We start from the raw sequence: 18,542 nt of genomic DNA, 5'->3' as shown, positions 1-18,542 counted from the left end.
GAGAGGGCGTAGAAAGACATGGTGAGCAAGCCACCTTTCTTTTCCTTATTCCTTTCTAAACAAACGTTTGACCCTTGGCTTAGGAATCTTGCCTTTACAAGGCTTTTTCGAGCCTCATTCACAGGACGATTTTAGGTAGGCAAACATACTTTACAATGTCTACTGTTTATGTGTTTCTTTAAATGCAGATTAGAAAAATTACATAAATTAGAAAACTATATACATATATGGTTTGCGTATCAAGTTTCTAATTTCGCAGACATTATTTTGGTTGGCAAATAAAAGCAAGTGAAAAAGGCAAGCCAATTTACACGCAGTTTCAGGAAAACAAAAACAGCAACAAAAAGAAGTAGCAGGTAATAGAATTAGACTGTGGAAACCGCAAAAATTAGCCCACAGACGAAAGGCCAGCTCCTCAGCCTCACCTCCCAGAAGTCCACAGGTGGGTCTCAGCCCATCTCTTGCTGTCTCTAACATCCAGTACACCAAGCCTCTTGCAGTCCCTAGACCCTTAAAAGCCTCCATCTTTCATGCCTTAGCTCATGCCAGTCTCTCTACCTGGAAAGCCCTCTTCTCTCTTCTCTGCTGGATCACACCTTACTAATTCCTTGTGATCCCTTTGTGCCTCTTGTATTTACAGGTATGTAATCATTAGCTAAGGTTTTCAAGTGCTTTCCTTTTTTTTTTGAGACAGAGTTTCACTCTCGTTACCCAGGTTGGAGTGCAATGGCGCGATCTCAGCTCACTGCAACCTCCGCCTCCTGGGTTCAAGTAATTATCCTGCCTCAGCCTCCCGAGTAGCTGGGACTACAGGTGCGCGCCACCACACCCAGCTAATTTTTGTATTTTTAGTAGAGACGGGGTTTCACCTTGTTGACCAGGATGGTCTCCATCTCTCGACCTCATGATCCACCCGCCTAGGCCTCCCAAAGTGCTGGGATTATAGGTGTGAGCCACAGAGCCCCGCCTTCAAATGCTTTTCAAAGCACTTTACATGCACCATTTCATTTTATCCTCAGACTAACCCTGTAAGTACGACTATTCACACTCATTTCACAGATAAACCAACCAAAGCACCCAGAGGTGAGGAAGCACGCTCAAGCTCAGGCAGCTGGTTATACAGCAGGGCCAGAATCCCAACAGATGTTGCTGGAAGACAAAGCCTGAGCAACAAACCACCAACCTTCATCGGCCTGTGTCAGCTCCCTGACGGCACGTGTCTTCACCCTGATCCCTGGAGCCCACACAGGGCTTGGTACGGGTGAAATAAAGGTCACTTAAATGAAGGAACGATGGTGAATTTATGTCCATTTTCCAGGTGAGGAAACTGAGGCTCGGGGGCATTAAATGACTTTTCTAAGAAAATACTATCTTGCACTTCAGTCAAGATCTTTACAGAACAGTGGAGATAGTGATGAAATAAATCTTAGGATCCACATAAAGGAAAAAGAAGAATCAAAAGCTATAAATGCAGTTGTATGCAATAAAACTTTCATAAAATATTTATAGTTTATTTTGAAGGCCTTAGAAGGGACATGCTTAAAGTTCTTGGATATCTATTTTCTCATCTGATCCCCTCACCCACATAGTCAGGTGGTCAGAGAAAAAATGTTATGAATTCCATTTTACAGAGGAGTAAACTGAGCCCCAAAGGCCCAGATCCTAAGGCCTCTCCACTCCTTTCAGATGCAGCACAACCTTGCCAGATACTTCTTAGCACCAAGGAATCGCCAAGGGGCCCTTGGCCCAGTGAAACCCAATTAAATTTGGTTTCAATTTAATTTGATAAAATGGCAGACAGGACAAGAAACCATGTCAGCTCCAGGGAGGACATAGAAAACCAGTATCTTTGGCTCCCTAGTAGGACACCTTAAAACACAAACAACTGATATGTTTTCTTTCTTTCTTTTTTGCTCTGTCATCCAGGCTGGAGTGCAATGGTGCGATCTTGGCTCACTGCAACCTCCACCTCCCCGGTTCAGGCCATTCTCCTGCCTTAGCCTTCCAAGTAGCTGGAACTACAGGCATTTGCCAGCAGACTTGGCTAATTTCAGTAGTTTTAGTAGAGACGGGTTTCACCATGTTGACCAGGCTGGTCTCAAACTCCTCGCCTCTGGTGATCCACCCACTTTGGCCTCCCAAAGTGCTGGGATTACAGACATGAGCCACCATGCCTGGCCGGAGTTTTCTTAGCCTCTTCTTTGTTCTTTCTTTCTTTCCTTCCACCCTCTCTTCCCTCCTTTCTCCAAAAATGTTCACCAAATTGCTTGTCCACTCCAGGCTTTGAACCCACTACCCCGTGGTTCTCATTCCTGCCTGCACATCAGAATCCCTGGGGAGGTTTAAAAACTCCTGATTCCAGTCTACACCCCAGACCAATCAGGCCATCTAGGGGTGGAGACTGGGCATCAGTGTCCATCAAAACCCCCATTCCCAGGGGGCTCCCCCAGGCAGCCAGGACTGAGAGCTACAGATGGGGAGTTTTCAGCCTGAATGAGACCCAGCCCTGACTTCAGCGGCGATCCCAGTTTCCACCACCTTTCTTTTCTTCCTTTTCTCCATCTCCTCCTCCTTCCTCTCTTTTCTCAATTTCCTTCTTATCCCCAAAGAGAAAAAGAGTAGGAAAGAGATTCCCACTCTCGGCCTGCCGTCCCTCTTGGCTGGCTCCACGGGTAGCTCAAGCGGTTTCTCATTTCCACGTCCCTGGACTGAGCCATCTCAGAGGGCAGCAGGAGAGGCTCTGGCAAGGCCACTGACGACATTTCACACCTAGCACCATGACCTGGAAAACCCAACAGCTCCCGGCTGCTTTGCCTACCAAGACGGCGTTTCACCTGGTGTTTCACCTGCAGCTCAGGAGGCAGCATTAAGAGAATAGGTCCAAATTCTAGCTGGGGGACCTTGAGGAAGCAGCTTAACCTCTCTGAGCCTCAGTATTCCCGCCTGTGAAATGGGGATAATCTTGTTGAGGGCTGTAAATGACAGTGAATACCAAGAGTTCCGCTACGAGAGGATGTTTCCTCTATTACAAAAACTCTTTATTTATAAGGGACTGTGCACCCTGCTGAGGGGCAAGGGCGGCATGGGAACAAATCCTGGGGTGACGAGACCTCAGGAAAGGGCACTCATGCTGCCACTTGACCTGCAACTGGACAAGTCACTTCCCAGCCTGGGCCTCAGTTTCCCGAGATGAAAATCTCAGAATCCACAAATGGTAAAAAAAGTCCATTAACAGTGGCCATGACCAAGCCACTGCCAGCCTTCCCCCTGCTGAGAAGGCTGGACCCACACACTTTCCCCATTTCCCCATTCAATAGCAAGTAAGGGCTTGATGTTGGGGTACAAGGCTTTAGAAATAGGTTGCTGAGGCCTGAGTTCTCCAGACCTAGGGGTGACCCCAGATGGCATCTGTGGCTCTTCCATCAATTTCCCATGTGGCTCTGCCCACATTGCTTCCTCTTTCTGGATGGAAGCTTCCCCAAATTTATCAAACATGGAGTGGAGCCCAGGGCCCTCTACATGTCGGGATCGTCTACGTCAGGGTGTGAGAGCTGACCTTGAGGGAAGCGTGATCAGCTGGTGAGGTCGGATCTGTGTGTGTGGCGGTGTGTGGTGCGTGGTATGTATCTGTGTGTGTGGTGTGTGTGATGTAGTGTGTGGTGGGTGTAGAGTTGTGTGATGTGTGTGATATGTGTGGTGTGTGGGTTGTGGTGTGTGTGTGGAGGGTGTGTGGTGTGTGTGTGGGGATGTGTGGTAGGTGTAATGTGTGGTGTGTGTGTGGTGTGTTTAGTGTCGTGTGGTGTGTTTAGTGTCATGTGGTGTGTGTGTGGTGTGTGTAGTGTCATGTGGTGTGTGTGTAGCGTGTGTGTGGTGTGTGAGTGGGGGTGTGTGGTGTCGTGTGGTGTGTGTAGTGTGTGTTGTGTGTTTTAGGGTGTGTGCTGTGTGTAACATTGTGTGGTGTGTGGTATATGCTGCCACACACACACACCCGCACGTGTGCACAGGGCGGTTGGGCCAGGGCTCTGCATTGCTGGAGGAAGAGGTGACAGAGCTTCTCCCAGCAGAAGCTGGCAGTGGCTGGGGTCGCCGCCTCCTGCCATTCCACATCCGCATCTTGCACATATTCCTGAAGGCCTCCGCTAAAGAAAGCCTTGGTGTGGCCAATCCAAGCGGCCAGAACACCCCTGGGAAACTCCACGCAGGAGCCACCCCCACCTGGTGTGGAAACTCCTCCAGGAGAAATGAACCCTTTGAAACTTGGAGGGCTTGTCCCAGCTCCTCCCCAGAAGGCCCCAGAGGGGCATGCAGAGGCTTCCCCAGGCCTTGGACCATGCTAGGCCAATGCTGCTACCCCTCTGCCTCCAGCCTGGCTTCCTGCCACCTCCACCTGCCTCTGCCTTCCTCCCAGGGAGTGCTGTCTACATGGCAGGTCTGACTACACTGCTTGTCGGCTCAAAGGGAGGCTGGCTGCCCAGGATGAAGTCGGTTCTACTCTGTGAAGCAGGGTTGAGGGGTGATGAGAGGTGTGAGGTGGGCACTCCTGGGTCTAAGCGGTGAGCCATTTTACCCCTCGGAGGAGGGTCCCTGTCCTCATCTATAACATGGAGAACAAATCGCGTGACTCTCCTAGGTTGCACTGAGAATGAACTGAGAGGTAATGTGCTCAGAACAGAGCTTGGCACCAGGGCAAGGGCACGTGAGTGTTTTGGCGCTACAGTAATCATGTGAGTGATGACTGCCATCTCCAGACCTCTGATAATTCGATGCAACTCTGGCCACATGGTGTGCCTACAATGAACACTTGTTGAATAGTAAGTGCAGGAGGACAGTGCATGTCAGGGACTTGCAAAACAAGCAGATGTATCTCCCTAAGATGTCAGGTCTAATTGCATTCAAATGCCTTGAGCTTGTAGATGTGCACTGGTAAGGCGATGTCCCAGCTCAGATAGAGAGCAGGACCCCTCCCAAGTAGGCTCCTGCAATCAGGAAGGTGAGAAGAGCGTGGTGTGGCCGGGGAGCAGAAAACGGGCAGGTGTTGGCGGAGGACCTACCCCTGGTGCTTGTGTTTCCAAGTTACCACCACAATCCCCTGCAAATTGTGGGGAAGAGGAAGGTAATCAGTCAGGTAGGCTACCTGGGTAGGACCTGTGTATGGATTCTCTTCATTCCTACCGTAACACTCAAACTGCAAGCTCAGAGGAATCAATGTATGTCTGTGTGTGTGTGTGTGTGTGTGTGTGTGTGAGAGAGAGAGAGAGAGAGTGTGTGTGTGTGTGATTATGCAAAGGAGCTCAGTTTGTACACAGGACCATGGACCATGGAAGGGCTTAATCATCATCACAGTTACCAATTAAATTGTTGAGTATGTGTAATGTACCAAGTCCTTGCCAAATGCTTCTGCATGTGGTATCATTTCATCACCTCAGGAGCTTGAAGAGTTGGGTACCATTGCTATTTTCATTTGAAAGATGAAAGAAGACCCAGAGAAGTGGGGTGACTTTATCCAAGGTCACACAGCCACTAAATGAAAGAATGGGACTAGACCCCAAAACTTCTTACTGTAGGCGAAGGCTTTTTCCCATCCCTGAAGGAATTCAAGATCTTTCCAGAGTGTCTCCCACATGCTGAAAGCATCATGCAGGGAAAGAAACGTTTTCTGAGCCTTCGATATGCCAGGCACCAAGGTGCAAATCTTGTCTCTTAGGTGCAAATCTTGCAAATCTTGTCAAGCCCTAGGTGCAAATCTTGTCTCTTATTCTTCCTAGCTGGGGGCTTTTACACAAGTTCCTTCGACTCTTTGAGCCTCGGTTTCCTCATCTGTAAAATGGGGATAATGATGCTCAGATCTCATAAGATCATTGTACACAGTGATATCATTTGGAGCTTTGGGCCGGAACCAGGAGACCAGAGTTCTAATCTCCACTCTTCTGTGGTTGTGGTAGCTTGAGGGCAAAAGTGGTCCCAAAGCTCGGTGCCTCTCTGTATCCACACCATACCTCTGGGGTGGCCCTTGCTTTGTGGCTGGCCATAGGATATGGCAGATATGCTGCTGTGCCACCTCCTAGTCTGGTCTCAGGAGACCTTGAATGATTCTTCTTTCTTTTTTGAAACCCTGGCCAGTCACCATGGGAACAAGCCCAAGCTAGCGATTGGAGGATGAGAGGCACGTGGAGCAGAGAGCCATGTCTGCGTCTATCCCAGTCTACGCCCACCTAGACCACAACAGCCAACCCACTCCCAAATATGTGAAGAAGGCCTGTGGCTGCCCATAGACCCATCTGCAAGCCCAGCAGAGACCGGAAGCACCATGCTGACCTGCAGACTCATGAACAGCAATGCACGCTTGCTGTCTTATGCCAGTGAGTTTGGGCTGGTTTGTTATGCGGCAATAGCTGACTGAGAAGAGTGGTCTTGAGGCAATCTCTTCCCATCTCTGGGCTCAATTTCCTGCTCTGCAACATGATGGAATTTGAACTGTATGAACTTTTCTGTTCCTTCTCTAATTCCTTCGGACTTTTGGCTCCAGGGAAATCCTGTCTCCTCTTGCTAATGGGCCAGAAGATCTGAGTTCAGCCCGTTTTATTTCTGTCGTGGCCATTTCTCCCATGGTTTTTGCTGATGTCTGGAAATCTACTCTCCCAGGGTTAATGTTGTCCTCAACTCTTGCATCTCCCTCCTCCTTGCCTCGCTCTCAGGAAGGATTCTTACAGTCCAAAGCAGCTATAGCTCTGTTTGAAGAACTGAAGTGCCTCTGGACAAGGCACTTAATTTTTAGGGCTTGGAATTAACTTAGCACAGAACAGGTTGGCAGAAGCTGAAGAGAACTGTTCTGCAGTTATCAATCATATGGTTACCTGGGTTTGTTATTAGGTCCTTTTATTTCCTGGTTAGAGAACTGTGCTGGGGCTCATAAACAGGGAGCAATGGTGGGAACTCTGCAGAGGAGCAAAGGAAGGCACGCTGCAGCCTGGTTGGGACTTTTTTCCTCCAGAGATAGATGTATGTTTGCAGTAGAAACCCAGGAACAGGGAGCCAGAAGCTCTTTGAGCCTCAATTTCTTCTTCTGTAAGATGGAGCTGGGAATTTCTCCCATGTGGAGCACTTCGCTACTGTTTATTGTGTGGTTAAAAACTGGCTTTGGTCTTAGAGACCTGGGTTCAAGTCCTGACTTGGCCACATCCCAGCTGTGTAACCTTGAGCAAGCAGTTTCATGCCTCTTAGCCTCAGTTTCTTCATCTGTACAAAGGAGTGGTCATACTGACATGAGGTAGATATTGCATAGGGTACTGACACTGCATTGGAGAGTAAAATGAGTTAATATCGGTGAAGAAAGCACTTAAAGACTGGCATAGTGTAAGCACTCAATGAATGTCAGATGTTGGTCTTCATCATCATCATCATCATCAATGAGATAATGCGTGCCAGTATTTAGCATAATGTCTGGCACATAGGAGGGGTAAAAAGAGTGTTAGCTATGGTTATCTGCCTGCCTTGTGTCAGAGACCTTATGTTATTTTAATTTTTACATTATTTAATTAACCACCCACCTTCTCCCTCTCTCTCTCTCTATGTCTCTCTCTCTTTTTAGAAACAGGGTCTTACTATGTTGCCCAAGCTGGTTTCAACACCTGAGCTCAGGTGATCCTTCCACCTCAGCCTCTCAAGTAGCTAGCACCACAGCTGCATGCCACACACCTGGCTAATTTTTTTTCTTTTTTTTTTTTGAGATGGAGTCTCACTGTCTCCCAGGCTGGAGTGCAGTGGCGCCATCTCAGCTCACTGCAACATCTGCCTCCCAGGTTCCAGTGATTCTCCTGCCTCAGCCTCCTGAGCAGCTGGGATTACAGGTACATGCCACCATGCTTGGCTGTTTTTGTATTTTTAGTAGAGACAGGGTTTCACCGTGTTACACCTGGCTATTTTAAAAATTATTTGTAGAGATGGGGTCTTTCTTTGTTGCCAGGCTGGTCTTGAACTCCTGAGCTCAAGCGATCCTCCCACCTTGGCTTCCAAGAGTGCTGGGATTACACACATGAGCCACTGTGCCCAGCCTTACTGTCTCATTCACTCAAAGATATTTATCAAGCACTTTGTGCCAGACACTGGGGATAGAGTGAACAAAATATCCCACTGTGGGGCAGGCACCGCCACCTTCAATAACCTGTCTGAGGCCACAGAGCTGCTGAACATCAGGATCAGGACTTCCATGCCTCTCTTTTTGACTCTAGATGCTTTTATGTCTCCTTGGCCACAGGGCGTCTTCAAGGTGGTGGCCCTCGAGCTGAGCTCCTGAGGTCACATGCAGGTTGTGTTTCTGGTCCTCTCTTGCTGTGTGACACTTGCTAAGTTACCTCCCCACCTGGGGCCCCTCCTATTCTAGGCTCTTCTATTCTACAATGCCTTCACTAGTGTGAGTTCCCTCATTCCCCTTCCTGTAATTTATTTTGAGAGTTGGGGGGCGGGGAAGAATGAATGAGAGAGAGAAGAGAGCCATATGAGAAGTCCCTTAGGATTTAAATGTTTCTGTTCACTTGTGTTTTTAGGGTAAGAGGCAGATTTCTGGTGGAGCTGGGAGGGCTACATGGTGGGTGAGGGAGGCATTTAGGGTGTGAAGGAGGTTTAGCCTGAGGGCTCCTGACTCTCAGGTTGATGCAACTTTCTTCTTTCTTCTGACACCAACCATGCAGGGCAGATGGTTCTAATTGATGCTGTGGTTCCGCGTGTTCATTCCATGCCTAGGGGTCACTGTTGTCACTGCTTGAATCCTTTGCTCACGACACTTTTCTCATTAACTCTGGGCAACTGACACTCCTCAAGAGTCCGCCTGGATGTCACCTTTTCAGGGACATTTCCATAGCTCACGGAGATAAACCTAGTTCCCCTCTACCTCCCCAACCCACCCTCCAAGACACAGCACTTTGCTTACATTTTGCCAGGTTGTCTGTTTATGGGTCTATGTCCCTTCCTGACCTTTTTTTTTTTCCCCCTGAGATGGAGTCTCGCTCTGTCGCCCAGGCTGGAGTGCAGTGGTGCGATCTTGGCTCACTGCAACCTCTGCCTCCTGAGTTCAAGGAATTCTCTTGCCTCAGCCTCCCAAGTTGCTGGTATTACAGGCGCCTGCCACCATGCCCGGCTAATATTTGTATTTTTAGTAGAGATGGGGTTTCACCATGCTGGCCAGGCTGGTCTTGAACTTCTGACCTCCTGCTTTGCTTGCCTCGGCCTCCCAAAGTGCTGGGTTTACAGGCATTAGCCACCTTGCCTGGGCCCTTCCTGAACTTTGAGTCCCTACAGGCCTGGGAGCTTTCCTGCATTATTGCTGCATTGCTGAAACACAGAGCTGGTGCCCCCAAAGCTGTTCAAGTCAGTGGAAGTGGAGGCTGTGGGGTGTGCTCCATCTTTACAGCTGTGTGACCCGAGGAAGCCACGTAACCTCTCTGTGCTGTCATTACCCAATCCATAAAGTGGTAATGATAATATCTGCCATATCTGAGGATTCCTGATAATAGTAGTCTCCATTTATGAAGCACCAACTACTTGCCAGATACCATGCAATGTGCTTGGCATACATTATCTCTAATTTGGGTAATTGCACTTCTGTAATTATCTCTACCCACATTAGCTCTAATTTGTGTAATTATTATCTCTGCATAATAATGTTCACATTTATTATTGCTCACGGACCTAAATGATGCAGCTCAGGGCCTACCTAGCACATAGTAGGTTTTAAAATAAATGGTAACTAACTAGAACCATCATGCCCATGGTATCAACGGACTGCCCAGTAGACGAAGAGGGAGAGAGATCCCCTCTTGCCTGGCACATGTGGCTTATGTCCTCATTCATGACTCAGCAGACAGCTAAGTCCTGCGCCTACTATGGGCCACCTACCCAGCTCGGTCTGCAGTGCAAACTCCCTCCCCCTCTTCAACTCCCTCCCCCTCGTCGATGTGATAAATAACAATTGCAAACACTTAGGAGTGCTGAGGGGCCCGGAGGATGGAATTATTTTTACTATCAAACCCAAATTGGTTTACTAAAACTGTCAGTGGAAAACCAAGCAAGATAAATTAAACCCAGCAGCTCTTGGGCCTCACGTAACCCTGGCTGTTGAGATGCTATTTTCACTCCCTCTGTGGGAGGGAGGAGGTGCCAAGTCCAGATGCCACTCTGCCAAGCGTGTGCCAAGCTTGTCGGCGTGAGACTCAGGCTGGTGACCGGAGGACTCAGCTCCCTTCTGCAAAGCTTTAATCTCTTTAAGTGCTTAAAACCCTTTTCCTGCTGCCCAATTTGGGGAAGCCCAGACTCCCTAATGTGGCCTTCAAGGCGCTGTTGAGTTGCACCCACTGCCAGGCTGTCCTGCTTCATGGATGCGTCCTTGAACTCTAGACACACAGCGTCCTGGAGACATGGCAAGTGGGGTTAAAGTCTAGGTTCTGCCAGCTTCTAGCTGTGCGACCATAGGCACTCTCCCACCACCCTGAGCCTCAGTTTACTCATCTGGAAAATGGAGATAATAACAGAAACCAAGGCATGTGCTTGTTGTGAAGATATCCAGGATATAAATGCCTGGAATGTCCTAAGTGCTCAGCAAATATTAAATATCATGGACAATTAAGAAGGGAGCTGTGCTTTCCTGCCTCTGTTAGCACATGCTGTTCCTTTTGGCGGGAACACTGTTCCCTTCCATCTCTGCCCATCTTCTCTCTGTCTTTCAGGTCTCAGCGTAGATCAGGGTTTCTCTGCTTCAACACCCTTGATATTTTGGGTCAGCTCATTCTTTGTGGTGGGGACTGTCCTGTGCATTGTAGGATGTGTAGCAGCAGCCCTGGCCTGTCCCCACTAAATGCTGGGGGTGCCCTCCACCCCACCCTCCAATGGTCTCAACCAGAAATGCCTCCAGACGTTGGCAAGTGTCCCCTGGGGCAAGATGGCCTCAGGTTGAGAACGACTGACTTAGACTCTACGTTCTCAGGAAAGCTCCTCCCTCATGTTCTCAGCCAGGCTCACCTTCCCTCGCTCTGGGCCCCCAGGGTGCGGGGTTTCCTCTTGCTGGTGCTGTGTCGACCTACCACATGTCTCCCCAAGGCCAGGACTGCATCTGTCTTGCTCACTGCCGGGGCCCAGCCTCAATGCCTGCTACATAGTGGATGCTCAATAAATATGTGTGGGAGCGAATGAAACTTGCTCAGTGACAAAAAAGACAGTCCTCACATGTCCATGATGATTAAAACTGGGACTGAATCGATTTTGATGTCACTGCAAATCCTAAGGCTCCGGGATGATGCTGGCTGCTTGTCCTTGTGCAAGGCGTGACAGCTGCCCTGGGGAAGGCGGTGCTTCCCTTATTGGCCCCATTCTAGCCTGTCTGTGGTTCCACCATCACTTACTGCTTGGCTTAGTGTCCAGTGCTTAGACCATCCAGGAGGATGCTATAGGCTCCCCAAGCCCCACTACACTTTGTCCCCGAACTCTACCAGCATATCTCAGCATCACTGGATTAGAGGACCCTGAAGTCCCCCCACCACTAGATATTCTGATTCTAAGGTCCATGATGACACATCCTTTGATATTATAACCCTATAAAACGTTCTCTTGGGGAGTCCTCCTACTTCTATTATTTAATACTTTATCTGGTAATTTTTAACCCATGTTATTTCTTATCAACCAGGTTCCTTGTCATGTAATAAACATGTATTTATTTAAAAATGGAGGCCGGGCATGGTGGCTCACACCTGTAATCCCAGCCCCTTGGGAGGCTGAGGCGGGTAGATCATGAGGTCAGGAGTTTGAGATCAGCCTGGCCAACATAGTGAAACCCTGTCTGTCTCTACTAAAAACACAAAAATTAGCCAGACATGGTGACACATGCCTATAATTCCAGCTACTCAGGGGGCTGAGGCAGGAGAATCACTTGAACCAGGGAAGCAGAGGTTGCAGTGAGCTGAGATCGTGCCACTGCAGTCCAACCTGGGCAACAAAGTGAGAGACTTCATCTTAAAAAAAAGAAATGGAGATCATGTCCCCAGAAGGTCTCCTCATATTTTTCTGACCCCCTTTTTCCTCTCCATGTGCGTCATAGCCAGCTGGACATAAATTTGTGTTCAAATACTTGCTTTGAAGCCTCATGTCTATATGATCGTGACAAGCAACCTTTATTGCACTGGCTTTTATTTATTAAGCACCTACTATGGGTTATGCACTGGTCTATATGTTGGGGTTATAGCAGTGAATAAAACAGAAAATAAACTCCTGCTCTTCTCATGGAGGTGACATCGTAGGTGGAGGTGGTGGGAGTTGAAATACTTCAAGGTATACCGTGATGTGTAGTGCGTTAGGTGGTGGTGAAGGCTATGGAGGTGAAGCAAAGTCAGAGGATGGAGAGATGGGGAGCGAGCTGTACAGATATTTGGGGCAGAGCATCCTAATGGCAGAGGAGACAGCAGTGCAAAGGCCCTGAGGTATGTGTGTGGAATGGCAAGAAGGCTAGTGTGGTCAAATATACCATACAGAAAGGAGAAGAGAGGAATAAAGTGATGCCAGAGACGTAACCAGAGCTAGATCCAATAGGGCCTTTTGTAAGAACACTGGCTTTACCTCCAAAGACAGCATGGAGCTATTGTAGAGCTTTAAGTGAGCAGAGAATGGGTGATATGACTTAGGTTGTAACAGGATCACTCAGTGTTGGTTAAAAAGAGCCCAAAGGGGGCAAAAGTGGGAACAAGGAGACCTCAAAAGCTATTGCAATAATCCTGGGAAGACACAGTGGTGGCTAGGACCCTGCAGGTGGCAGTGGAGGGGTCAGAAGTGCTTGGGCACTGGGAAAACTTTGACTTTTGAACTGAAGAAACTGGATTTCCTGAGGATTTGGAGACAGGGTATGGGAGAAAGAGAAAGGTCCAGTTCACAGTGAGTGTGCTGGGCTGGGGGCAGCTCATAGGGGCTTGCAAGAGCTAATGATTAAATGTCCATGCATTTGGAGAGCCTGTTGTCATAGGTTGGTAGCTTGAAATGGATCATGGTGGGAGTATTTACACCATGGAAATTGACAGATGCTGCAAATCAGAGCATGGCCCCCTGCGCCCCCAACTTCTAAGAAAGCCAACACTCCTCTGGGCCAGAATAACTCCAAGGTTTCTGTTTTTGTTGCTGTTTTTTTGACATTTTTTTTTTTCCCAAGTGGCTGGTGGAATAAATCGTACCTTACATTTATGGGAAAAATGGGGTAGAATAGGTATAATAGATAAATAGATAAATAAATAACTATCTCCCTATAAATAGACATAGGGAGGGAGAATAAGGAGTTTGACTTTGAATATGTTTTATTTGAGATGCCTCTTAGACATCCAGGTGAAGTGGTGAGGAAGCAAGAGAATTATATTTAATTATATTTAATTATTATAAATATAATATTTATTATAAAATTATTATAAATATAATATTTATTATAAAATTATTATAAATATAATATTTATTATAAAATTATTATAAATATAATATTTATTATAAAATTATTATAAATATAATATTTATTATAAAATTATTATAAATATAATATTTATTATAAAATTATTATAAATATAATATTTATTATAAAATTATTATAAATATAATATTTATTATAAAATTATAAATATAATATTTATTATAAAATTATTATAAATATAATATTTATTATAAAATTATAAATATAATATTTATTATAAAATTATAAATATAATATTTATTATAAAATTATTATAAATATAATATTTATTATAAAATTATTATAAATATATTTTATATTTATTTTTATATTTTTATATATTATTAAATTTATATATTATATAAAATTTTATATATATTATATAAAAATTTTTATATGAATTTTATATATTATAAATTATAAATTTATAATATTTTTATTTATAAATATATAAAATAAATATATTATAAATGTAAATGTATATTATATATTATAAATATAATATAAATATAATATTTAATTATATTTAATTATAATTAAATGTAACAGTTGCACCTACTTCATGGGATTAATCCAAAGGGCAAATAATACAATTTATTTTTAACTTATAAAAAGTAAAAATTAATGTTAGTAAAGACCTTGAAAAAAGTAAGTGATTAAAAACCTGAATTTCTTCATCACTGCAATGAGAAAGGACCTTAATCTTTCAATCACCTTAATCATTTGCAGGGGTTGGAAATTGGTGGTCCTCAGTTTGGATTCAACTAGTAGACATTTTTTTTTGAAGGAGGAGATGTTATTTTTAAAAATTGAGTTTACAGCCAGCCGTGGTGGTTCACGCCTGTAATCTCAGCACTTTGGGAGGCCGAGGCGGGCGGATCACTTGAGGTCAGGAATTTGGGACCAGCCTGGCCAACCTGGTGAAACCCTATCTCCATTAAAAACACAAAAATTAGCCAGGCATGGTGACACATGCCTGTAATCCCAGCTACTCAGGAGGCTGAGGCAGGAGAATTGCTTGAACCCGGGAGGTGGAGGCTGCAGTGAGCAGAGATCACACCATTGCACTCCAGCCTGGGTGACAGAGCAAGACTCTGTCTCAAAAAAACAAAGCAAAATAAAATAAAATAAAAATAGAATTTAAGTGATTTTAGATGGAGTAGATACTTCCTAATTCATCACAGACCCCTTCCCTCTAATTCCCGTATTTATGTTGCCTGTCCCTTCAGGAATTTGAGTTTGCACCTACCCTTGATTCAAGCCAACCCATCATTTTGCAGAGGAGGAATCTGAGCCCCAGAGAGGCTAGGTGCTGGGTCCAGGGTGGCTGAGGGCATCGAGTGTCAGGGCAGGGAGGAAGGAAACTGGGCGTCCTCTCTCCTGGCCAACGCTGAATGTACGATTGTGAAAATGTTCAGAAGAGAGAAAGCCTGCCCCCTGCAAGGGTTCCCTTCCTGATACTAATGCCAGTGGCCTGTCTTTGGGGAAGCTTTAATTGCTTGAGGTTCCCAGACGGGCTGCCCCATCACATGCATGCTTAGAGGTGGAAATAAAACCCAATCCGGTGTCAGGCTGAAGGTTAATTGAATATTTGATGCCTAGAGATGATGAAAGTAAGGATTCCCATTTTCTTGTTTCATCCTCCAGAACTCTGGCACCAAAGGGAGATGTGGGCCAGTCTTATTTAAGCAAAACCACCCATTTGGGAGGCTCCCTGTGAGGCGAGAACAGGCGAGCCAAGCAGAAGAGAGGGGATCATAGTTGATTTCATGGGGCCTGGGGCCAGGTGGGATCTTCTGCCAGAGAAACCGAGAACTCAGGATTTGGCTGTACCTTCTCTTGGCTGAAGACAGGTGGTTTTCATAAGCTGGGACCATAAATTTATATTTATGGACAAGAACAAGGGTGTGACACAGAAGGTTTCTTAAGGGATGCAGCCGTAGAGTAAAGTTTTCTATTTGAAGCTTCAGCTAAGACCCTAGAGCTTCCCTTTGATCCATTCCCTCTGTAGTCCCTACCTGCCTGCCATACTTTGCTCCAGTCACATTAAACTTTATGTCATTAAGTGGGTCACACTCTCATTTCCAGGCTTTGCAGATGCTGTCCTCACCATGTAGGTAGGACCTCCTCCTCCTCCTCCTCTTCCTCCTCCTTCTTCTTCTTTTCTTTTCTGTCAATTCTCGCTCTGTCACCCAGGCTGGAGTGTAGTGGCATGATCTTGGCTCACTGTAACCTTCACCTCCTGGGTTCAAGTGATTCTCTTGCCTCAGCCTCCCTAATAGCTGAGATTACAGGCCGCCCACCACCACACCTGGCTCATTTTTGTATTTTTTTTAGTAGACGCAGGTTTCACCATGTTGGCCGGGCTTGTCTCAAACTACTGACCTTAAATGATCCACCCACTTCGGGTTCCCAAAGTGCTGAGATTACAGGCATGAGCCACCATGCCTGGCCAGGACATTCTTCTTTTCCTCTTATCACCTGCTTACCTTCTCTTTTATGCTATTATAGAAGTCACTTCCTCCTGGAAGCCCTCCTGATTTCACTGAGGTGCCCTCACCTGCCTGTCACTGCTCCTTTCACACTGCATTTAGTTTCTTGTCTGCCTCACCTGCTAGACATGCAGAATGAGGACTGCCCTGCTTTTCTCACAACTGTATCTTCAGTGCCAAGCCTACTGCTGGCACACAGTAGGTACGCAGTAATTTTTCCCTAGAGCTAAGAGAGACAATCCATTCCATTCTTTTCAATATGAACTTTGCCACTGAAGGAACAACCATCAAGAACCTTTCTGGCACTTAAAATTGTGCTTGGCTTATAGTAGACACAAGCAATTTGTTTTGAATGAATGAATAAGCATCTTATTCCAGACTCTAGAAATCAGAGAGAAAGAAAAGGGGGAAAGAGGATGAGGTCTATTTAATTCCATTTTAATTTTAACTTTTTTTTTTTTTTTTTTTTTTTTTTTAGAGACAGAGTCTTACTCTGTTGCCCAGGCTGAAGTGCAGTGGTGCAATCATGGTTCACTGCAGCCTTGAACTCCACGGCTCAAGTAATCCTCCCACCTGAGCCTCCCAAGTAGCTGGGACTACAGGTGCCACCATGCCTAGTTAGTTTTTTAAATTGTTTGTAAAGGTGGGGCCTCACTATGTTGCCTAGGCTGGTCTTGAACTCCTGGCCCCAAGTGATCCTCCTACCTCAGCCTCCCAAAGTGCTGAGATTACAGGCGTTAGTCACCACACCCAGAAGAGGATGAGCTTTATTGAGGAGTGAGGCAATAGGCAAGGAGTGAGTAAAATCTGCCTCCAGCAGCCACAAAGCATTGATGTTCCAAGACCCCCATTACAGGAGAGAGAAACTGAGGCCCAGACAGAGGTCAGAACAGGTGAGCCCAGACCAAAATCACATGGGGAGGAGGTAAAAATTCTTTCTTAGGCTGGCCTGGCCCCAAGTCCACAAGGGCAGCTGTTCAAGCTGTGTAAGTTTCTGACTCTGCTGGAAAAGGAGGATCTGGGACAGCCTCTGGGGACGTTATTTTTTGAGACAGGGCCTTACTCTGTCATCCACCCTGGGGTGCAGTGGCATGATCATAGCTCTCTGCAGCCTCAATTTCCCAGGTTCAAGCAATCTTCCCACCTCAGCCTCCTAAGTAGCTGGTACCACAGGCATGTGCCACGACACCCAGCTAATTTTTGATTTTTTAAAAAAAGAGACAGGATCCCTATATGTTGTTGGGACTGGTCTCAAACTTCTGGTCTCAAGCAATCCTCCTGCCTCAACCCCCCAAAGTGTTGGGGTTACAGGCATGAACCTGCACCCAGCCTAAGGACACTTTTGCTGCATCTAAGGAACAGCCTCAAAAGCCAGTCACTAATAATTTGCAAATAATTTCTCTTTCTCTTGCAAGGTTGTTCTGCAGCGTCAGGTAGTCCTGAGTGCTGCTTCCCCAGCCTGCTGGGTTTCAGCAATCTCTCCTCCCCCAGCCACCCTCCCATCTGCCATCTGGGTCTGCTGGGAATTCTTTGTATTCTGCTTTCTCCAGACACCACCATCTGTCTTTGTCCACCTCTCACCCCCATCTCACAAGGGGCAGTGGAAAAGAGCATGACTGAGAAGCCACAAAAGCCTGGATTTCAGCCCTGCTATTTGCTGGCTTTCTGGGTGACCTCCCTGCACCTCTGCTGCCTTCTCAGACAGTGGGGATAATGACCTTCCAGGCAGGGTTCTTTGTGAGAACTACCTAAGATAGAAATGCTTAGAGCAGTCGCTTTTGCATCTAGCCCAGAGTAGCTGCTTCCCTGCAAGTGTCAATCTCCTGGGGAGCTAGCCAGGAAAGTTCTGGATGGGCTATCTAATGGTTACTCCTTGTAAGTGCAGAAAACACAGTGGCACAGCCAAGTAAGTCTGTTCATTAAAAACATATTTTTTCATTCAGCAATCATTTCCTGAGCATTTCCTGTGTATCAGGCTCTGTGTTAGACTCTGGAAACAGAGGGTATTCAGATCAAGCCCCGACGGAGAGGACCTTATGGTTTAGTTGAGGGAGACAAACAGGAAAAGAAACTACCGTAGTCCAGTAAAGATGTTATGGTTTCCCCTTCTTCCTGGCCACATTGGCCATTTGGTCCTTTGAAAATGAGAAGCTTGTTCTTGCCACAGGACCTTTGCACATTCTGTTCATTTGGGATGCATCACTCCAAGTCATCTTTTAGTTCTGAGTTTTAATATCACATCCTCGGGGAAGACTTTTCTGGCCTTCCTCTTTATATCAAATTCCCATTATAGAACTCTCATAGCACCATTACTCTTTCCTTACATCACTTATTGAAGTTATAGTATGCAATTATTTGTGTATGTCCTCATTTCATATTTGTTTCCTTAGACTGAATTTCCCAAAGATAGGCACTCTCTCTCTCTCCTCCCCATCTCTCTCCCTCTCTCTCTCTCTCTGTGTGTGTGCGCTGCTGTTGCTGGTCTCACTATGGGGATGCCCATTTTCTGCACAGTCCCTGGCACATAGTAAATGCTTAGTTAATATTGGTTGAACGAATAAAGCAGGAGCAATTTCTCCCCCAAT

General features: G+C 46.2%; 1 protein-coding gene across 4 annotated transcripts in view; it reads right to left on the bottom strand.

The window, feature by feature from the left end:
• The window catches only part of SEZ6L (seizure related 6 homolog like), a 219,310-nt gene that overhangs the window by 55,092 nt on the left and 145,676 nt on the right, over positions 1 to 18,542 (bottom strand). The window lies entirely within an intron of this gene.

Source organism: Aotus nancymaae, unplaced genomic scaffold (assembly GCF_030222135.1).
Source record: "Aotus nancymaae isolate 86718 unplaced genomic scaffold, 86718_ANA_hifiasm-v0.15.2.pri h1tg000076l, whole genome shotgun sequence".
NCBI lineage: Eukaryota > Metazoa > Chordata > Mammalia > Primates > Aotidae > Aotus > Aotus nancymaae.
The sequence above is the reverse complement of the archived record's forward strand: the minus strand, read 5'-3'. Positions and strand labels throughout refer to the sequence as shown.